Raw genomic sequence first — 6,525 nt, forward strand, 5'->3', positions numbered from 1 at the left:
AGCCACAGCAACTTCTTTCAAGATAGGTCTCCAAAGGCAAAGAAAACAAAAGCGAAAATAAACTTTTGGGACTTCATCAAAATCAAAAGCTTCTACACAGCAAAAGAAACAAACTAAGAGTCAACCCATGGAACGGGAGAAGGTATTTGCAAATGACAGGACAGACAAAAGGTTGATATCCAGGATCTATAAAGAACTCCTGAAACTCAACACACACAAAACAGATAATCATATAAAAAAATGGGCAGAAGATATGAACAGAAACTTTTCCAATGAAGACATATAAATAGATATCTGACACATGGAAAAATGTTCATCATCATTAGCCATCAGGGAGATTTAAATTAAAACCACATTGAGATATCACCTTACACCAGTTAGAATGGCCAAAATTAGCAAGACAGGAAACAACATGTGTTGGAGAGGATGTGGAGAAAGGGGAACCCTCTTACACAGTTGGTGGGGATGCAAGTTGGTGCAGCCATTTGGAAAACAGTGTGGAGATTCCTCAAGAAATTAAAAATAGAGCTTCCCTATGTCCCTGCAATTGCATGACTGGGGATTTACCCCAAAGACACAGATGTAGTGAAAAGAAGGGCCATCTGTATACCCCAATGTTTATAGCAACAATGGCCAAGTTCACCAAACTGGAAAGAACCAAGATGCCCTTCAACGGACAAATGGATAAGGAAGATGTGGTCCATATACACTATGGAGTATTATGCCTCCATGATTAGGATGAATACCTAACTTTTGTGTCAACATGGATGGGAACTTGAAGAGTCTATGCTGAATGAAATAAGTCAAGCAGAGGGAGTCAATTATCATATGGATTTACTTATTTGTGGAGCATAACAAAAAGCATGGAGGACAAGCAGAGATGGAGAGAAGAAGGGAGTTGGGGGAAACTGGAAGGGGAGGTGAACCATCAGAGACTATGGACTCTGAAAAACAATCTGTGGGAGGTATGGGGAGCCAGGTGATGGTTATTAAGGAGGGCACGGATTGCATGAAGCACTCAGTGTGGTGCAAAAACAATGAATTCTGGGCTCTCTACTGTGTTCCACGGTTTATGTGTCTGTTTTTATGCCAGTGCCATGCTGTCTTGGTGATCACAGCTTTGTAGTAAAGCTTGAAATCAGGTATTGGGATGCCCCCAGTTTTATTTTTGTTTTCGACATTTCCTTAGCGATTTGGGGTCTCTTCTAATTCCATGCAAATTTCTGGATCATTTGCTCCAGCTTTTTTTTTTTAAATTTATTTTTTATTTATTTTCAGCATAACAGTATTCATTGTTTTTGCACCACACCCAGTGCTCCATGCAATCCATGCCCTCTCTAATACCCACCACCTGGTACCCCAACCTCCCATTCCCCACCCCTTCAAAACCTTCAGATTGTTTTTCAGAGTTCATAGTCTCTCGTGTTTCACCTCCCCTTCCAATTTCCTCCAACTCCCTTCTCCTCTCTAACTCCCCATGTCCTCGATGCTATCTGTCATGCTCCACAAATAAGTGAAACCATATGATACTTGACTCTCTCTGCTTGACTTATTCCACTCAGCATAATCTCTTCGAGTCCCATCCATGTTGCTACAAAAGTTGGGTATTCATCCTTTCTGATGGAGGCATAATACTCCATAGTGTATATGGACCACATCTTCCTTATCTATTCATCCATTGAAGGGCATCTTGGTTCTTTCCACAGTTTGGCGACCGTGGCCATTGCTGCTATAAACATTGGGGTACAGTTGGACCTTCTTTTCACTGCATCTGTGTCTTTGGGTAAATACCCAGTAGTGCAATTGTTGGGTCTAGCTCTTTTAAAAATACCAGTGGAGTTATGATCGGAATGGCATTAAACGTATAGATTGCTCTAGGCAGTATAGACATTTTAACAATGTTTATTCTTTGGATCCAAGAGCATGGAATGGTCTCCCCATTTTTTTGTGTCTTCTTCAATTTCTTTCATCAGTGTTCTGCAGTTCCTTGAGTACAGATCCTTTACCTCTTTGGTTAGGTTTATTCCCAGGTATCTTATAGTTCTTAGTGCTATAGTAAATGGAATTGATTGTCTAATTTCCCTTTTTGTCTTTTCATTATTAGTGTATAAGAAAGCAACTGATTTCTGTACATTGACTTTGTATCCTGCCACGTTACTGATGCTGTATTTGTATCAACATGGACGGGTCTGGAAGAGATTATGCTGAGTGAAATCAGTCAAGCAGAGAGAGTCAATTATCATATGGTTTCACTTATTTGTGGAGCATAGTAAATAGCATGGAGAACAAGGGGAGTTAGAGAGGAGAAGGGAGTTGTGGGAAAATGGAAGGGGACGTAAACCATGAGAGACTATGGACTCTGAAAACAGTCTGAGGGGTTTGAAGTGGCAAGGGGTGGGAGGTTGGGGAAACCAGGTGATGGGTATTAAAGAGGGCATGGATTGCATGGAGCACCCAGTGTGGTGCAAAAAAGGAATATTATTATGCTGAAAATAAAATAAAAAACGGTTTCCTTTGCTGTGCAAAAGCTTTTGATGAAATCCCAATAGTTCTTTTTTGCCCTTGCTTCCCTTACCTTTGGCGTTGTTCCTAGGAAGATGTTGCTGCGGCTGAGGTCAAAGAGGTTGCTGCCTGTGTTCTCCTCAAGGATATTGATGGATTCCTTTCTCACATTGAGGTCCTTCATCCATTTTGAGTCTATGTTTGTGTGTGGTGTAAGGAAATGGTCCAATTTCATTTTTCGCATGTGGTTGTCCAATTTTCCCAGCACCATTTATTGAAGAGGCTGTCTTTTTTCCATTGGACATTCTTTCCTGCTTTGTCGAAGATTAGTTGACTGTAGAGTTGAGGGTCTATTTCTGGGCTCTCTATTCTGTTCCATTGATCTATGTGTCTGTTTTTGTGCCAGTACCATGCTGTCTTGATGATGACAGCTTTGTAATAGAGCCTGAAGTCCGGAATTGTGATGCCACCAACGTTGGCTTTCTTTTTCAATATCCCTTTGGCTATTCGAGGTCTTTTCTGGTTCCATATAAATTTTAGAATTATTTGTTCCATTTCTTTGAAAAAGATGGATGTTACTTTGATAGGAATTGCATTAAATGTGTAGATTGCTTTAGGTAGCATAGGGATTTTCACAATATTTATTCTTCCAATCCAGGAGCATGGAACATTTTTCCATTTCTTTGTGTCTTCCTCAATTTCTTTCATGAGTACTTTATAGTTTTCTGAGTATAGATTCTGTGCCTCTTTGGTTAGGTTTATTCCTAGATATCTTATGGTTTTGGGTGTGGGAGAAGATATTTGCAAACGACATATCAGACAAAGGATTACTAGTGTCCAGAATCTATAAAGAACTTAGCAAACTCAACACCCAAAGAACAAATAATCCAATGAAGAAATGGACAGAGGACATGACATTTCTGCAAAGAAGACATCCAGGTGGCCAACAGACACATGAAAAAGTGCTCCATATCACTCGGCATCAGGGAAATACAAATCAAAACCACAATGAGATATCACCTCACACCAGTCAGAATGGCTAAAATCAACAAGTCAGGAAATGACAGATGCTGGCAAAGATGTGGAGAAAGGGGAACCCTCCTACACTGTTGGTGGGAATGCAAGCTGATGCAACCACCCCGGAAAACAGCATGGAGGTTCCTCAAAATGTTGAAAATAGAACTGCCCTATGACCCAGCAATTGCACTACTGGGTATTTACCCTAAAGATACAAACGTAGTGACCCAAAGGGGCACGTGCACCCGAATGTTTATAGCAGCAATGTCCACCATAGCCAAACTATGGAAAGAACCTAGATATCCATCAACAGATGAATGGATTAAGAAGGTGTGGTATATATACACAATGGAATACTATGCAGCCATCAAAAGAAATGAAATCTTGCCATTTGCGACAACATGGATGGAACTAGAGCGTATCATGCTTAGTGAAATAAGTCAAGCAGAGAAAGACAACTATCATATGATCTTCCTGATATGAGGAAGTGGTGATGCAACATGGGGGCTTAAGTGGGTAGGAGAAGAATCAATGAAACAAGATGGGATTGGGAGGGAGACAAACCATAAGTGACTCTTAATCTCACAAAACAAACTGAGGGTTGCCTGGGGGGAGGGGGTTTGGGGGACAGGGGTGGGATTATGGACCTTGGGGAGGGTATGTGCTTTGGTGAGTGCTGTGACGTGTGAAAACCTGGTGATTCACAGACCTGTATCCCTGGGGATAAAAATATATGTTTATAAAAAATGAAAAATTAATTAAAAAAATGAACTATAAAGTATATATAGTATGGCAAAGGCATGAGAATAAACATACAGATTTTTTTAGAAAGATAATTTAAAGTAAAAATTTGAAAGATATTTTAGAATAAACATAGTATTTATTTTAGAATATTTAGAATTTATTTAGAATATTTATGTTAGAATAAACATAGTAAACATAATAAATACAAAATAAGTAAGAAAATAAACAGTCACATGTATGATCACTTGATTTGCAAAAAGAGTGTCAAAATCATTTAATGGGGGAAGAGAGTCTCTTGCATAAATGGTGCTGGGATAACAAGTCACCAACAAATAAAAGAATGCAACTGGACTCTACAATACATCATGTACAAAAAGCTATTCAAAATTGTTTTAAGAATATTTAGGAATTCAAAATTCTTATAAATATAAGAATTAAAGCTATATGTTTTAGGAGAAAACATAGCTACAAATCATGTTCTAGGATTAGGCAACAGCTTCTAAGATATGACATCAAAAGTACACATGTAAAATAAACTGAGTTTTATCAATATTAAAAACCTTTGTGTGGCAAGAGAAATGAAGAAAGTAAAAACTTAACTCCAAAATGGAAGAAGTATTTATAAATCATATGTGATCCAGATTTATATCCAGAATGTGTGAAAACTGTTACATCCTAGTAACAATAGATAGCCCAAATTTTAAAAGGGCTAATGATCTAATTAGACATTTCTCCAAAAAGATATACAAATGGCCAATAAGCACAGGAAAAGATGCTAAATATTATTAATCAAGGGGGCAGTACAAATCAAAACTATGATATCTGATTCATACCTATTTGGTGGCTATAATCAAAAGAATGAATAATAGGAAGCATTGTTGAGAATATGGATAAATATGTTGCTACTGGGAATATAAAATTGTGCAGCTCAAGACAAAACACTGTTGTCAGTTTTGCGATAAATTAAGCATAGAATTACCATATGATCCAGCAATTAGAAAATTAGTAAATACCCAAAGAACTCAAACCAGATTCTCAAATATTTGTTAAGAAAAGTTGATGGCACAATGGTGTTCATAATAGTGAAAAGGTGAAAACTATGCAAATGTTCATTCGCAGATGATTGGATAAAGAAAATGTGCTAAGACCGGGGTTTATACGGAGCCCTAGAGTGATCTGAAAAACTAATGGATACGACCATCATTATTATAAGTGAAAGAAACCAATTGCTAGGCTTAGGGAGAATGTGAAGTGATTGTTAGTATAGTTTTTTTGTGGTTAGATGACGAAAATATTCTGGACTTATATAGTAGTGAATGAACCTCTTTTTTTTTTTTTTAAGATTTTATTTATTTATTTGACAGAGAGAGATCACAAGTAGGCAGAGAGGCAGGCAGAGAGAGAGAGAGAGAAGGAAGCAGGTTACCCGCTGAGCAGAGAGCCCGATGTGGGACTGGATCCCAGGACCCTGAGATCATGACCTGATCGGAAGGCAGTGGTTTGACCCACTGAGCCACCCAGGCGCCCATGAATGAGCATCTTTATAGATACTGTAAAAATTATTCAATTGTACACTTAAAACATGGAGAATTGTATGGAGTGAATTACACCTTTAAAAAAAGTCTTAAGTCTTGATTTTATCAACTGGAAACAGAATGTTCAGGAATCCTCAGAGCAACCTCAGAGCATTTCATATTACTACAACAACCAAAATGGAACAGCAAAGGAAATGTATTGTAAACCTAATAAGAAAGCAGTGGCTCACGCAGTAGAATCTATTCAACAAGTATTAAACGCCAACTATTTGTGGAGCTATGTTTTTAAAGCCCGAGAGGGGCAGTCAGCACTTAACAAAACATGATTGTCATCCCACAGTAATCTGAAACTGGTGAAGGACAATCAAGGTTATGATGGTTTGGTGGGTGAGGGGCGCTTTGTGCAGATATCTGAGAGGCAAATAATAATAGCCAATACACTTTTCCTAGGTGTGAGGCCGCCGTATAGCTTAATGCAATAGGGAAAACAGAAGCATATAATTACTCTATACGACCATGACGAATTAACTTCCCAAACACTAAATACTTATACTATTTCGAGTATTTTCCACATTCTGAACATTAGATCCCCTTGAAAACTACAAATCCCAATAGGCTATGCGTGCAGAGGAGCGATTACTTTTCCTTTCTCAAAATCCTGAATTACGCTGTAAACACTATTTAGGCTCGGTGAGATGGGAACACGCCGTTTGCAAGGCGTGTCGGT

This window comes from Mustela putorius, unplaced genomic scaffold (genome assembly GCF_011764305.1).
Source record: "Mustela putorius furo isolate JIRA1106 unplaced genomic scaffold, ASM1176430v1.1 tig00537341_pilon_pilon_pilon, whole genome shotgun sequence".
NCBI lineage: Eukaryota > Metazoa > Chordata > Mammalia > Carnivora > Mustelidae > Mustela > Mustela putorius.